At 33.1% G+C, this 17,281-nt stretch overlaps 1 protein-coding gene across 38 annotated transcripts in view; it reads right to left on the reverse strand.

Annotated features, from left to right (window-relative positions):
* ZBTB20 (zinc finger and BTB domain containing 20) overlaps nucleotides 1–17,281 on the reverse strand; it is an 830,234-nt gene that overhangs the window by 649,715 nt on the left and 163,238 nt on the right. For all 38 annotated transcript variants that reach the window (XM_055110295.2, XM_063602515.1, XM_055110294.2 and 35 more), the window contains one exon: nucleotides 7,201–7,251. The gene's annotated coding sequence lies outside the window, so the exon portion shown is untranslated. The remainder of the gene's footprint in view (nucleotides 1–7,200; nucleotides 7,252–17,281) is intronic.

A 17,281-nucleotide genomic window follows, 5' to 3' on the forward strand; every position in this document is an offset into this window, starting at 1 on the left:
CAACAAAGAACACAGTTTAGCACAAAATGAGAAAACCTGTTCAGAAGTGAAGAAATCATCTAAATATTAATAGATTTTATTAAATAGCAGCAGAAAACGATATACTTGGTGTTATTTTCAGCTATATAAATATCTTATTTTTATCCAATAAAAAACATACTAAATTCCTCCATTTCAAATACTGATGATATCAGCAAAGTGTTCACACATCTGGATATCTTTCTGTGTTTACCTAAACTGACCTTTCTGGTATGTACTGTACTTTCTATCTCAGTATCTTCAGTGTATATTTGCAAAAACTACTTGAACAGTTTACATTCTCCCACACCATGCTACTTCAAATGGTCTTCAAGACTTTCAAATTACTGTCAGACACTGGGCATTTTGTAGGCATATACTTTTGCATTCCTCCTCAAGGGAAAAAAAAGGGGGGGAAAGCCTAGATTCAAATGGTAATAAAGTCTCTTTCACCCTGATAAATACATTTAAAAAGTTGATCTCGGCTGGTCGCAGTGGCTCACGCCTATAATCTCAACACTTTGGGAGGCCGAAGCGGGTGGATCACCAGAGGTCAGGAGTTCAAGACCTGCCTGGCCAATGTGGTGAAACCCCATCTCTACTAAAAATACAAAAATTAGCCAGGCGTGGTGGCGGGCACCTATAATCCCAGCTACTCAGGAGGCTGAGGCAGGAGAATTGCTTGAACCCAGGAGGCGGAGGTTGCAGTGAGCCAAGATCACGCCATTGCACTCCAACCTAGGTGACACAGCGAGACCCTGTCTCAAAAAAAAAAAAAAAAAAGAGCTGATCTCATCCTGATGCTAGAGTTGTATAAAATAAGATCTTAGTGTTAACTCACAAGCTACTATATAAAAATCTTTATATATATGTATACCAATGTACTATGCATAAACACATTTGAATATAGCATGTGTATATGCAATCTATTTAGTATATTTGAATGTATATATTATATATAGATACATATGCATTCACATTTCCACATTTATTCCAAAAACTTAGAGAGAAAATACTTAAACTGTTTTCAAAATACAAATTCTAAATGAAATAAAATGTTCTTTAAAAACTGTAATTAATGGCTGTTATGTCAAACTGTGAACCAAAAAGGTCAAACCTTATAATTTACAGTTTGAGAGGTCATACCTCAAATTATGACTTTAAAAATCTGATTATTTGTGAGTAATTTGACAAATGCATCTAATATAAACTGAATGCATATGAAATATTTTTGCGAGTAAGAAGAATGTATGTCCAAGTGGACAGCTGATGGAGGAAATGGCCTTTTACTGAACAAGGCTGAAGTCCAGCATAATGACTTGGAATGCCTTTGAATGAGCATGCAGGCTGGAAGGCCAAACAGTACACACATCCAAAAGGGAGCATAATGAACTATCTGATCAGAAAACAAAAATACTCCACATATACACCCAATGAGAAAAAAAAAACACACACACTTCTGTCACCTCCTCTTTTTTCATCATTACTATACCCCAATTCACGAATGAACTCTGGGCTATTGATAAATAATTAAAAGAAATGATTTTTATAATTTAAAAATACTAGAAATTCCTATAATATTCCAATCTGAGATTTTCAAATGTCTATGGAGATCTTCTATATCATATAAAGTAAGCCAGGTTTACAAAACTGTTTACGACTGATCTTGGATGCAAATATTACCACACCTAGCTTCATCTCAAAGCCACCTGCTCCTTAAAACATAATCTGAAATACTTTGGCCTCTCCACAATTTTTAATCTACAAGTAATCCACCATTAAGAAGGCAGATCATTGAAGATAATTTTCTCCACCATAGACTCAATTCCCTAACCCAAGCTAGAATTGAGAAGGTTAGCAAAATAGTCATTTATTAATATATCTATGTCTCTAATATTTATTTATGTGCTTATTATATCTCCCTATTAGACTATAAGCTCAACAAGGATAAAGACTAAGTCTCTTTTGTTCAACAGTTATCTATAACATCTACAAAGTTTCTGGCACAGAGCTAGCATTCCATAAATATTCGCTAGCAAATGGAAAGAAGGGGTTGACAGAAGAAAGGAGGGAGGCCTGAGTTAGCTAGTCTCCTCTAGTATTATTTGTGCAATTGTGGAGAGAAAAATCCCTAAAAATGTACACTGTATTTAATCAATTTACCCATCCAACAATTTACTGATACATCGATCCTTGAAACCAAAAAGATTTAAAATGGCTTCCAAAAGTACACAATTATATAATAAAATAAATTAAAACAGATGAAAAATGAAAGGGATACAAAATATAGTGGGGAACAGGATATTTCTATACGTATACTGGTAAAGTCAGTTAAATCACAGGAAAGAGAAGGAATTTGCTTTTTAATTTCTCCAATTTAACCTTATTGTAACTACTATTATAATAGTGTTATAAACACTAAGCAAATATTTACTAGTTCCTTGTCTAACCATTACAATGGCAAATACTCTATAACCTGGTACCTTATATTATGAGACAGGCAATCTATTGGATGAGACAAATATTCAGTTATAAGAAAGTATAATATGTATGTTATAACAGTAAAATTATAGATTTTTGTAGGAGAGAAAAGTAGGATTCTCTGAACCAGCAAAAATGCTTACATGGTAACTGCTGAACTATGAACCCAATACTTCATGTACCAAGAGATTTTTCTGATACATGTAAATATGCATAGTTCTTGATACACAGGGAAATATGTGGTCTCAAATGTTACCAGTAAAAATGAGACTTGCACATGTAAATCACAATATGATAAGAAAACACATTTGAAAAGCATTATCTTTCTTGTAAGTGAAAGCTTAACTCTGATTCCACTTAGCCTGGTAAGTGTTTTTGTCATTCCGTTGGGCCAGCCCACACATACTGGGCTCTTGATAGGTCCTGGGCTCAACCATCTGGCCCTTTGTGTACTTAATTCTTTTTTTAATACTGACGAGTGTATTAGTAACACTTCCTTGATCACTGGTAAACATACAGCTACCACACAACTAAGATTTTCCTTAATTCTGAAATTCACTAATTAGTTGTGGGTACGGGTTAGTATTACAAAGGTACGTTGAGTGGTACTGCAATGAGTAATGTAATTCCCAAAAAGAACTGTGTTAATTTACTTCCCACTTCATTAGAGGAATAAAAAACATCTTATCATCTCTAAAGGATACAGAAAGAGACCTGGGTATTTTAGGGAATGGTAGACAGGGAGAAAGCATGAATGCAGCATTGAGGCAAGAAACACAAATCACCTATACATCTTGGACAATGTTCGTGCTTCTTCTTAATACTTTCTGATTGCTTCATTTATTAGTGTGTTTCATGAAAACAATTTATTCAATTAATACACAGGTTTCCAAAGAAAGCAAATAAGGTAAATGATTCCTATTTTCAAAAACTTATCATTCTACTGGTATGTAAGTTATGCATTAGTCAACTCTGGAAGCTGCATTAATCTTTTCAAGCCAATAAGGTCTCAGTCAATTACTTGAGATAGCAGAATAAAATACAGGCTTAAAAGAAATAATGCTGCCGGGGGCGGTGGCTCACGCCTGTAATCCCAGCACTTTGGGAGGCCGAGGCGGGCAGATCACGAGGTCAGCAGATCGAGACCATCCTGGCTAACGCGGTGAAACCTCGTGTCTACTAAAAATACAAAAAATTAGCCAGGCGTGGTGGTGGGCGCCTGTAGTCCCAGCTACTTGGGAGGCTAAGGCAGGAGAATAGCATGAACCCAGGAGGCGGAGCTTGCAGTGAGCCCAGATCATGCCACTGCACTCCAGCCTGGGCGACAGAGCAAGACTCCATCAAAAAAAAAAAAAGATAATGCAATTTCCAAAGGTGCTACCAAGTCATTTAGAGAGAACATATGGTACAATTATGAGTATCAAAACTGGGAATTTATATATTTTAAGCCTACCATAAAACATATTTACTTTTTTTCTTTTGTTAGATGAGAGATATTCTAACGCTGTTTATTTTTCCGGAAGATTCAGATTATTCAAAGTGTATCAGCTGATTGTTATGTGTGTTAATTCAAACACTGAGTTTAAATAATCATAACTCAACTCCCTAAAACTGAAGATTCTGTGTAAGGTTGGGCCAGTGCCCTCATTCCTAGGATCAAACCATGTAAGACCAGACAAAGGTCTCAGAGATTTTGGGGGGTTCCAGTCTTTCTCCTTTGTCCATAGACACGTTAGGGAAAGGATGACATTTTCTTATAGCACTTACCCCAAATAACTAAAATCTCAACAAAAAATAGATAAAAGTGTGGATTGTAAAATAGGTGTTAATAATTCCTTAATCAAATCTTGTAACTAATGAAAAAACACTAGTTTATATGCAGAAGTAAACTGATGAAAGGATGAACAGAATAAACAAGGAGGAAAAGACACATTTTTAAATATGTAATTTAGAAACTGTCAAAAAAAGTGGGACATGTCTTATTTAACTGGTGTATGAGAAGAATGGATGCTTTTACAGGCACATAAATGCAGGTACAGAAAGGTAATAGGAGCTTTGTATTACAATGGAACTTAAACTCCTCTGGGCAGTGATCAGCTAAGATGGAACAGAGACAGTTACAATGCAATGATTAACTAGTGGACAAAGCTATTACTTATGGCAGGTATGTAAGCAATTGGGGCAGCAATGTTGGAGGCCCCTCCTCATCAAGCAGCTTTGCCAGTACAGACTGGATGCCTGGAACCAGGAAAGACACAAAAACAATAAAACCTAGAGCCAGCTAAGGGAGATTCAATGCAATCCATCTCCAAATTTTAAATATTACTGGAAATCTACACTGAAGAATGTTTTCCCTTGGGATTGGCATACTCTGTGGTTATAGAATGTTGACCAACACTTACCTTTATTTATCTTACTATGCAGAGCAATATGCCTAAAATACCTACTTAGAAATTCTCATTATATTACAGAAAAAGGAGATTCTAACATTAGTTGGCAAAAATTTTTGTTGATAGGCATGAACATCATGTCATTACATGAACAGATCATTAAAGTGAGTCCATTTCATTGACAGTATATATTGTGGGTCTTTTTATTCTGAACAACCAAACAAAACAAACACACAAGAGGTCATTGTGCCTTCCCTCATTTGGTTGGCAGCTTTATCTGTAAAACACGAAAATAAAAAACTAACATGGACTACAATCCTGCATGTACCATTGGTACCTGCATAGTACCATTTCTGCATAAGATTTAATCAAATATTTTATTCATGTTCTGAAATCCTGATATTTGTGAAGATGGAAAAATACACGGGATATTTTTAACTTTCAACCTCATGATCTCCAGTAAAAGTAGAAAAATAATCATATTTCATATTATTTGGTTTTTTGAGCTAGCCAAAAAATTATTAGTATACAAGAAAAAAGGAAGTTACCACTCTTCACTTGTCTTCAGGTCTTTTAATGTAATCTCAGGAAAAAAACATATTTAACAAAAATGGAAATTATCATGTTAAAATCTATTCCACTTTGAAAAGCGATATTCTTTCTCCCTCTCAGATAATTTTAAATATAAACCTGAAATGTTCATAACCAAATAAATCATCTAGCAGATAACCAATCACCAAACATTAATTTTACACAATGAGGTTTCTTTAATTTCTCTCTCTCTGTCTCTCTCACAGACACACACACACACACATTCACACAGACAGGTTGCTAACTTGATTCTTAGTATGGTAACTTAAACTCATAACCACTCCAAAATATACTTTACCTTGATTTTGTGAATAAAAATAAATAATCTTATGGGGCAAGGCAGGGATAAAAATTAGAAGTATATTTCTAACTTTAATAGCTAACAATAAAAAGAACAGCAGAAAATTACTGAAAATTATATTGCTAAAATGTATCTGTACATGTGGCTGTGAAAACTTAGGTGCAAAGAGAATTCTCGTTAACTACTTTCAGAAAGAGCTAATGAAATATGAGGTTTAAGAGTACATCTTTAGTACTTCTGTACCTTAAAATATTGCCGAGTATTAATTTTTCATCAAGTTGTCATTTTCTCTGACATTTGGTTTTATTAATCAAGGCATTTATCATTAATTTGTAGAAAATATCGTAATTAAGCCAAATAAAATAAAATCCTTAAAAGGTTAAAATTAGAAAGCAGGTGAATTAGAACTTTGACATTACCCTGTTGACATACAGGAGCTTTCTGGAAGTATGAGAATGAAGTTTTTTTCAGTGAGTTTGGTGCCTCGATCTTGGGGCTGGCTGGTTTTTAAAAAATGTTATAAAGATTTGATTTAAACCTCTCTGACAGTTTTGACATTCAGGTGAAAGTACTGCTGCTGCATTTGGAACAATTTGCATATCCCACTGCTAAACGGAATGTTTGAGGTGTGCACTGGTGTAAAGAAATTAAAAACAAGTTATCACACATGCTTAAGTGTATGTATTCACAAAACTGATGGTTGGATCACACCACCCCATCCCCCTCCAATGTAATCTGTGATTTACTCTTCTATAATAAATTACCCTACCATGTTAGTCTCGCTGGAAAATCTAACCATGCATGTAAGAAGAAAAGTAATTACAGCCCCCTCTTGTCTAAGAAGCCTCCTTCAATCCCTGTGAGCTCTTTATACACAATGCAGCCACACGAGTCTATTGTAAACTTCTTGCCTGAAATTCTGGACTTCTGACTATCAGTAGCCACTAAATCTCATCTGAAGAGTTTCAATGTCCCCAACAAATACAATTTTATTTCTTATAGTTAGTTGTAAAGCTCTTCCTCAGGAGAAATTGTTACTGACATTTTGACTTTAAGCCAATATGTCTGTTTAACAAAAGAACACAGTTTAAAATCATGAGTTCCAAACCAGTAAAAAAAAAAAAAAAAAAAAAAAGAGGACAGAGGGACATAATACATAATGAAATAGAAGGAAGAAGAGTTAGAGCAACACCTAATTAAGCTGAAATATTCAGAAAGAGTATAAAATTTCTCCTTTTTAACTTACAATTTCATATTATTTTTAGGTATACATAGAAAAAGATATTTAATGTGTTTAAGGACAATAAAAGAAAAATAATAAAATAAAAGAAAAGTTGAGGTAGCAAATCCAAGACCTTAAATATTATAAGACAATTCAAGAAGATAAAGCCCATTCAGGAAAATACCACTGGACATTACCTTCAGCCTTCAGAGTCCCAAAGGCAATTCTTAACACTTCTTTTTATTTGTCTGTAAAAAAAGGAATACTTAAAATTAGAAATCTGCCAAGGAAAACATTTGCATTTCTATAATATCTTTATGACCCAGGTAGCTGAGTTTGTGTATGCCAACTAATATCTATAGTTTTAAAAAGAAAACTGAAAGCTAACACATTCATATGTGTACAAGTACTCAGTAAAACGTGGCCCAAATATACAATCTAAACCACTGCATATACATTTTTGAGGAGGCATAGCACGGTGTTTGCTATAGTATCATAAGAAGTTATCTTAACTCATAAGGATATTTGCATTTTGATTTTATGTTTTCTTTTAAGAAAAGCAAATCCCAAATTGCTTTTAACCTATTTACTTGCTCATTCTTATTAACAGAGAGTTCGCAAAGTTCTATGATGTATAATGTACTGGTCATCACTGGTGAGTTTAAAAGTATGCAAAGATAAAACACAAGCCCTATTCTCAAAATAGTAGGTAAGGTTAGAGATATTTGCATAAACTCAGATAAACCAAAGAAAATAAAAAGAAAATGGGTGGAAAGAAATAAAGATGCAAAGGGTAACATGTTCAGTACAGCTTAGTACCTAAGGCATTGACATTAAAACATGGCTTAATATTTCCTGTTTTAGCAGAAAGGCTAATAGTAGGGTCCTACCCATATTTAGATGCAAGGATGCCAAACAAATGGATGGGTTGCTTTTAAATTTCTTTAGTAAAGAATTGAAGCTGGATAGGAACAGGCAGGATGTTGAGGTTACTTTAAAGCCAATTTGGTGATTTTGACTATAGAAAGATTTAACTAAAAACAGCTCTCCTATTAAAAATTGAATTTGATGTTGTGTTCTCATTAGAAAATGATCTCTCTAAATTTGCTATGAAATCTCAATGATGACCTTGATGCCACATTTACTAATAATCTCCACAGAGATTTAGGCATTCAAAGTTTCAAAAGCAGTTTTAATAATGGAAATGCAATACCTAAACATATGCTTGATTATATAATCTAGTACATCTACAGTAAAATGCCCATTAAAATTTTAAAAATCTGAGGATTTTAATTGACTATATCATTAATATGCATGCACAGTATTTTTGCAAACAACAAACCACACTAGTAAACCAAAACAAACCTAAGGATTGGTTGCACTAATAGACAAATAGGGTCCAGAAAAGGAATCTGACAGTCCTGTTACATTTGGGGTGCATCAGCATTATTACAGTTATTCTGCATCAGCAAACTAGGAGGGATGCTAAAAGTTAGTAACTGCTAGGAGGAGTGAGACCAGAACAATTAATGATGAAGAAATAGGATGATTAGGAACAGAAAAGAAAAAATGTTCTGATCACAGAGATAAAGTGGAGGACACCTTTGAGAAAATTAATTTGGCAACTACATGATATATTACAAAAGTTATTTTTATTAATTTATTACCTGTCTCTTCCTCTAGAATGGAAGTAACATAAGGGCAGGCACTTTCTCTTTTTCACTGTAACCCCATTTTCTTGAATAGTGCCTGCCATATACTAGGATATCAATGAATATGTACTCAGTGAATGAATGAACAGCCTAACCAATAAAACACGCACTAAATCTGTATCTATTTACAGATGAGAAATTTAGGCTTAAAGAAATTAAATCATGTATACCAAATTAAATTGTCATTCTGCAACTACAAACTTCTACAATGCATTCTTTATTCTTCCATTCAATATTCATTCTAGCAACAGGAGAAACAGACAATAAACAAATAAACTGTTAGACTTATAATGTCATATAATTAGTACTATGAAGTCAGATAAAACAAGATAATGACACTGAGAGTTACCTGGCCTGATATTTTAGATAGATTTGGACAGGGAAACTTCTCAAAGGACGTAAGAATAATAAGAAACCTGAATCAAGTAAAGAAGACAGTCAAAACAAAAAAATCTGAAGGACTGGCTGGGTGAGGTGGCTCACACCTGTAATCCCAGCAGTTCGGGAGGCCGAGGCAGGCGGATCACCTGAGGTCAGAAGTTCAAGACCAGCCTGCTCAACATGGCGAAACCCTGTCTCTACTAAAATACAAAAAATTAGCCAGGCGTGGTGGCGGGCACCTGTAATCCCAGCTACTCAGGAGGCTGAAGCAGGAGAATTGCTTGATCCTAAGAGGTGGAGGTTGCAGTGAGCCAAGATTGCGCCACTGCCCTTCAGCCTGGGCGATAGGAGCAAAACTCCGCCTCAAAAAAAAAAAAAATCTGAAGGACCATTTGAATTGTTTTAGGATTAAATAATACATATTTCCTTGCCTAGTATAATGGCCAGCATATACCAAACAGTGTACTGAATACTTTTTATTATATTGCTAATATTTTTATAAATTATAAGTTTCCCCACTAGATTACATTGTCGAAGGCATTTACTGTTATTTTCCTTAAAGTTCCTTAAATAGTGCCTAGCAAGAGCTCAATAAACACTTAAGAGAACAAAAATAGAAAGACACAATTTTCAGTTCATTAATTAGAAAATAAACAGACTACATGAATATGAAAAAGTCACCATCTTTCATATGCCTGAATCAATCTAACTCTGTTAAATCAATTTCACATAATATTTCACCTTTCCTAAATTAAAAAAAAAAAGAAAAAGGGGAAAATATATTAAATGGCTAAGGCCAAGAAGTCATAGATAACAAAAGAATAAGAAAGAATCAGAAGAAAATTAAGTTATTAACATGAGGCCACTCTCTTTACTATTTACATGCTGTCTGACTCCATCAGATTAACACATTTTTCCAGTGAAGGGACATTGCTACACAGATATCTGATTCATTTATGTATTCCTAATGCAAGCACAAGCCTTGCTATGTAACAAATATTCAAAAAAATCTTTGTTGTACTGAAATGAACCAAAATGATTTTTAGTAGTTTTGATGCTTTAAAGCTAGCTCAAAACAATAACAACAAACCAGGGGACTAACAAACTTAAAAAACAAATTTAAATGAGAAAACATCAAGCATTAGGTTTGAGTCCTATAGCAAAGAAGCAGAGAACAAGGTAGGTTCTTTCCAAAGAGTGAAATATAAGTGACAGTGTGATATTGGCATTGGAAGAGATAGATCAGTAGAAGAGGCCAGGGGAACTTAGGTATGGGGTAAATGTTACAAGTAACATTTCCATGAACAATGTTGAGATAGCTGACTGATTACCTGTGGAAAAATAAATTCTGTTCTCTAATTCTCATCAGTACTAAAATATAAATCAGGTCAATAAAACTCAATATAATATATAAAACAATCAAGGACCTCTAAGAAAATACATATGTATAATTTTCTGAACTCCAACGTGGGAAGGACTTTTAAAGTACATACACAGTGGTATATAATATAAGCATAAAGATTTATGATGTTTACTACTTAAAATTAAAAATTTTAGCCTGGGCAACATGGTGAAACCCTGTCTCCACAAAAAATACAAAAATTAGTTGGACATGGTGGTGCACAACTGTAGTCCCAGCTACTCAGGAGGCTGAGGTGGGAGGATCACCTGAGCCTGGAGAGGTCAAGGCTACAGTGAGCCATGATCCTGCCACTGTACTCCAGTATGGGCAAGAGAACAAGACCCAGTCTCAAAAAAAAAAAAAAGTGTAAGGCAGAAAATATCTTTAACAAAATTCAAACTTAAGAGGCCAATAAAAAATAAATATTTTTAAAGTGTATAATGTTCATTGGGTTAAGAGTCTTTATAAATAAATAAACATATTATTCTACTTTTTAAAATGAGCAAAATACATGAATAGGCAATTCACAATAGAATTGTGAGTTCTCTTCTAAAATATGGAATGCATTTATAAATATATTTAAACATATATAAAATATATTTTAAACTATATATAAAATAGTAATACTTATTACTATTTATTATTAAATAATATTATTAATTCTAAATAATACCTATAAGTAATAAGGTGAAATAAGAAGCTAAAATACATATGAAATAATATTAATCTGCAATAGCAATGAAAGAAATGCAAATTAAATAAACTAAAATATTCTAGAATAGTGAACTGGTTAGATAAATTATATGTAATAGGATATTAAGTGTTCATTAGACATGGCAAGTGAAAATATATAATACATCATTAAGCTTAGAAAACAGGTTATAAAATGGTAATAATGATAACATACCATACCAATATTTAATAATTTTTCTCTATATAATATAAATACAGACTATGCACAACTTTTGGTTATGTGCATATGTAAGTATAGATCTGTATGTACCAGGTGTGTGTGTGTGTGTGTGTGTGTGTGCTTGTGTGTGTATTAGAAAAAGTATGTATGTGACTGTAAAAAACTTAAACTACATTATTCTTTGAATTTATCTTAAGATTATGACAGTTTTTTTCTTCTTAGAATTTGTTTCCAAATTTTCTGTAATAAAAACAAATTACTTTTTATAAACATAAAAAGCACTAAAGAAGGCACCTAGTTTATGTTTCAGGAAAGAAAAATTTAATTTATATTATTAGAATTCCTGAATGTTAAGAAAGACATTTGAAAATGTCTATCTGTCATTTTTGGTGAAACCTTTTTAACTGCATAGATTTTTTTAGAGAAAAAAATGTAAGGAAGGAAAGGAGAAAGGGCAGGTATCATGAGGAAGGGAAGAGAACAACAAAGAAAGAAAAATAGGATTTATAAAGATAACAGCAACTACTCAGAATGGTATCTATTAGGTTCCTAGCAACCAAATTTTAACTGGTAACATCTCCAATTAAACTTTCAAAGAAAAGCACAGCCTGGAATGTAGAAAACTTAAGTTGGAGGTTACATTTATACTGTGAACATACTTTTACAAGAGAAAATAGATGAAATGTTCATCGATTTCAATGATAGGACTACTGTATAAAGAGAGACAAAATACACCATGAGAACATAAGATGCTCCAAATCAGTTTTGGAAGTAGGAGTAGTATAAATTTCAATTAAGTAAAAGTTTAAAGTAAGCAAATTTTAAGTAGCTATAAAATCATGCTGTTCATTCCCATATAAGAAATGTTTTTCAATCCATAGTCCTTAACATGTCATTCAAAACATATGACCCTACAACATATGAACTATGACTTCTGGTTAATTGTTTCAATGGACATTATTTTGTATAAGGCCTTCCCAATGAGTACAAAATGAATAGAAACTGTTAAAGACCATTATCTATTAATAATCATAGCAAACAAGTCTTCATTAAATAAAAATTTAAACATAAGGTTTAATTGTATTTTATTTTAAAAGGCAAATGAAAGCCAATTGATCATCCTGAAAGATCATAAAGAACCTGTACAGTTCCATCGTCAAGAAGACAAGGATACATTCCTTAAAGGCTGGAAAAGCCTTAATTTCAGTTCATCCATAATCATGCATCCTAAGGTGGAGGTATTCATTTTGGATTTGGATATATTATTAGAGTTTTTAAAACACCAGGGAAATCTGGTAAGTTCTATGGTATATTCTCAAAGAACATTTCATAAGATTGGTCTGGCTAAACCCCATACTAAAGCCATCTGAAATAAAGTCAAATTCCATGGAGCTGGAGCTCGAGAGCAACAACAAAAGACCATTCACTGACTCAGTTATACTTGCTCTTAGGTATTTCAGGTTCGCTTCTAAATAGGGGGAAAAAGTACAGAAAGATTAGGTACTAAATACTGTTTTTAACTCTAAAATACGATCAATTTTTTTCTTTACTTGTCTGTTTAAAAGTAACCTGAGCCCTTCCTTTTATTATGTGAAGCTTCATTCTGTTTATTTTTATTTCCCAAGAGCAGAATGCCTTAAATAAATTCTTAAAAACCAACACATCAACAAATAAATAAATTAAAACTCAATGACTATAAAAAGTACACAATCTAACCTGCTTAATTATTAACAGGTAAACACAATGAACTTCTAAATTATTTACTTAATCCCCTTCAACTAAAAACTTTAAAGTTTTTGGGCTTGAAATGTATATCCTTTCTAAGGGTCCATAAAACAATTATTTAAAAATCTATTTAGCCATTTTAGTAAAAGCAATTTTAAAATACCAAGGTAAATATGCACTTAAACATTTACATAAGTTCATAAAAAATGGAAGACTTTTTTAAAATTTCACAGGTCAGTAAAATTATTTTTCTTCCAGCTTTCCCTAGTCTTCTGTCAGGTATTTCACTCCACCATGAGCAGAAATATTCAGTACTAAATTATATTAGATTGATATAATAGTTTTGAAGTAAGCATTTATAGAATACTCTTATTCCTGAGTATACCGTAAGAAATGTATAATTATGAAACTATAAAAATATTAATAATTTTGAAACTTCAAGAAAAAAAGAATGAATAAATTAAAAAATCACCATTTTCTCCAGATAAGACTGGACTATTTTCACCAGCATAGCTAATCACTGAAGAAAGATTGCTGCTTGATGCAAGTAACCATTGATTACCTGAAATGTTGGTTAGTTAAATGTTCTGGTTAGCTAAGGGTTCTAGGGGGAAAAGTGTTTTTGTTTTTAGATCATTTTAACTAAAAATATAAGATGTTCTAGTAGATTTCTCTGCTTTAGTAAATAGGGAATTATAATTTTATCTTTCACTTAAAATGAAAAAATTATGTTGCCTTAGAGGATGGCTCTTGAACTTTTGGGAAGTCAGAAGCGCCTCTGGGACGATGATAAAAAACCAAGAATCTTTTTTCTCTAGAAAAGTGCATATGATCACGAAATTTTGTATGAAATTTCCAGGGGTCCAGAGACCCAATAAAAACCCCTTGCTTTCTAATTTTACAGAATGCTAAATAATTAGACATAGGAGATTGCACTCATACAGTAACCCCCAGGACAAAAGAAGAATGTTTGAAGTTGCTTCGGAAGACAGGCCTAATAATGAGCTATTTTGTTATGATTTGTAACCTTTCTTCTAAAAGGGGTGTGTAAAAACAATTCTTGTTAATTTAGTCTTGGTTAAAGGTTAAATATGTTTCCTTTAAGGACAATTGCAATACAAGGTATTTGAGCTTTGAAACAAAATAGTGCTGCTTTAAAATCATTCCACATTTTAGAAGTGACAACAATTTTCTTCCTATATTTTTGTAACAATAGAAGGCAGAGTCAAAGAGAAATCTATTTAATTTTCATCTTTACTTCTAATGATTAACAGATAATAGCAAATACATGAGCAGTCCCCATATTCAGGTTCTGTTCAAAGCGCTTTTATTTGTATTTACTTATTTAAACCTAACAAAAACTCTAGGAGGTAGGTAATATCATCATACCCACTTTATCAGTGTGTAAACTAAGGAACAGAGGGAGTAAGTAATTTGCCAAAGGACACCCTTTTACTGAGTGGCAGAACCATGATTTATGACCCCGTCAGTCTGGTTGCGGAGTTCGCATTCCTACAGACCATGTTCCATTTCCAGCTTTAATCTTTCATGAGTTCTTCAATCTTTCATGAGTTGATGGTTTTTCTTGTGTGTTATTATATTTAACACAAGTCTACTTCTTCACTACCATGCAAGGAACTTTCATACTGGTTTTCCCAGAAAAATTCATTTGGTGAATTGTTCATAAGATGCTGACAAAACTGGCCCCACCTTTGTGCAGCTGGCAGTTTTATACCATAGTAAATTTCCCAGAGTCAATGCCAAAAATTAAAAAACTAAGGTACCACCAGCTAGTAAGTGTGGAATTATACAATCAAAGCTGACCTCTCATTTCCTTTTTGGAAATAGTTTTCATGGGATAAATATGTGAATGATTATATTCCAAAGGCAACCAAGACAACAGTATAAATGGGCAATATTATCATAATAACTTCTCAAAGGCAGGATTGTCTGCTATTCCTAATTCATCTGATGAGAGGTACACCAGTCGATACAACTTTTAATTTCTAGTCCTAAATCATTTCTATGAAATAACATGTCAAATAAAATGCATACTTAGTGAGGGCCAGCAAGGGGCCAAATTTGCAGTATGACTATTTTCTTGAAATATCCTCTTGGCAGATTGCTACCAAAGACAGCAACCAATTTGTAATGCAGGATTTGCTTTTAGTGTACCAATCTTTATACATTGAGTAATTCCATGAAGAGAAAAGGCTGACTTAAAAAAATAAATAAAATAAATAAATCCCATCCTTATGGTTTGCACAGAACAGGTTTTAGTTATAAATTCATTCCATTTAATTTTTATTGAATTGCTCCCTAAAATAAATGCAAACAGGCAGGTACCAGTGAGACACAAGTATAAAAGGGCACAATAAAGCAGAATGTTCAAAGTCCTGTGGGTACATGTGCACAATACGCAGTTTAGTTACATATGTATACATGTGCCTTGTTGGTGTGCTGCACCCAGTAACTCGTCATTTTTAAAAAATCTTTGTCCTTTTCTCAAATCCTCCCTCCAAAGTCCAAAGTTTTTTTTTTACATTAGACCTATAGACTTTTATGAAGAAATTCATTTCAATGCAGCCAAGCTAGGCTGGGAATGAGAACCTGGTTTAATATAAAAGTATGCCTGGAATAAAATATCATCCTTTGCCTCTATCTATCTCTATATCATCCTACACACCATAATAAAACAAATATTTGGAAATCATCTAGTTATTTCCTATAATAATTCGTAACGATTTACAGTATCAAGTCCTATATACTTGGTTTTCAAATTCCTCCATAATCTAGTTCCATTATATATCCTAATTCCAAATAATGCAGAAATTATACTGTCTCACCCAATGAAATAAGATTTTAAATAAATATACATTGTTTCAGCAAACAATTATTGGGTTTACAATGTGTCATGCAATGTTCATGTAGCTGAAATATTTTCACATATATATCAGGCTTTTCCTATGCCCTCAACATGTCCTTCAGGATGTCCTTCCTATATAGTTCAGCATGAGGTATTCGTCTCTACTCTGTCAATTTCTGTTAAATTCATAGTGAACTCAAATTAATTTTAACTCGAGAAATGCCAGTTAGAGAAATTAAAGTATGATATATAATTACACCGAGGAACCAGATTTAGAACCGGAGAAGCATTGTTTCTCAAGACCGTTCTTGTCTTCATATTTCATGGTCAAAGGTCAATGTTGAAAAAGCTGATGAAAGCTAATAGTAAAACTCTCAAGTCTGTACCCAAGCAAAGCACCTGATCAGTATCTGATCCAAGCAAGTCAAAAAAGGAAAGAAGTTTGTGTGTAACTTTTGGCTTCAGACTGATATGAAAGGTTTCATCCTTTCAATTAAGGCATAGACTTTTGCCTATCTGTGATATAAAATATATTAACAGCTATAGACTAGGAATTTTTACATTTAAGCCAAAATACAGCCAACAGAGTTTAAATTTTAAGTAATTTGTTAAACTAAATTAACTGAATTTTCAATTATAGGTTTTAAATGCTTAGAAATTTTCCATACGTTTGTTATAGACCTCTTGTTATTTTCTAGTTTCAAAAATGTGTCTTTGCATAAACTCACGGTTTTCAGGTTTTTCACAACTGCTTCAATAAGCATTACAGTAATGCTTTTTAAAATGAAACGATTTCCTTTGCTATATTATTGCCCAGTTGACGTTCTTATCCAAAGCCAGTTTTGCTCTCTGAATTTACTTTTTTCTTTCTTCTCCCCAAAGGTGTATTGATATGATACATACTCCTTCCATTTCCTGGTTTAATTTGAACATGCCATCCTCCCACATCATAATCCAGTCCATCTACCAACAACTTATTTTTCTTCTGTGAGACTGGCATTGATGATGGAGATCACAGGGTTTAGGATGTCTCTTTTCAGTTATTGAGCCTGGCCCATTCCCAGTCCTAATCTTTTTCTTGTTAAAAATCAATTATACATATATATATTTTTATTATACTTTAAGTTTTAGGGTACATGTGCACAACGCGCAGTTTAGTTACATATGTATACATGTGCCTTGTTGGTGTGCTGGAACCAGTAACTAGTCATTTTTTTAAATCTTTGTCCTTTTCTCAAATCCTCCCTCCAACAACAGGAGACAGCTTTCTTTAAATGAC

Source organism: Pan paniscus, chromosome 2 (assembly GCF_029289425.2).
Source record: "Pan paniscus chromosome 2, NHGRI_mPanPan1-v2.0_pri, whole genome shotgun sequence".
Taxonomy (NCBI): Eukaryota; Metazoa; Chordata; class Mammalia; order Primates; family Hominidae; genus Pan; species Pan paniscus.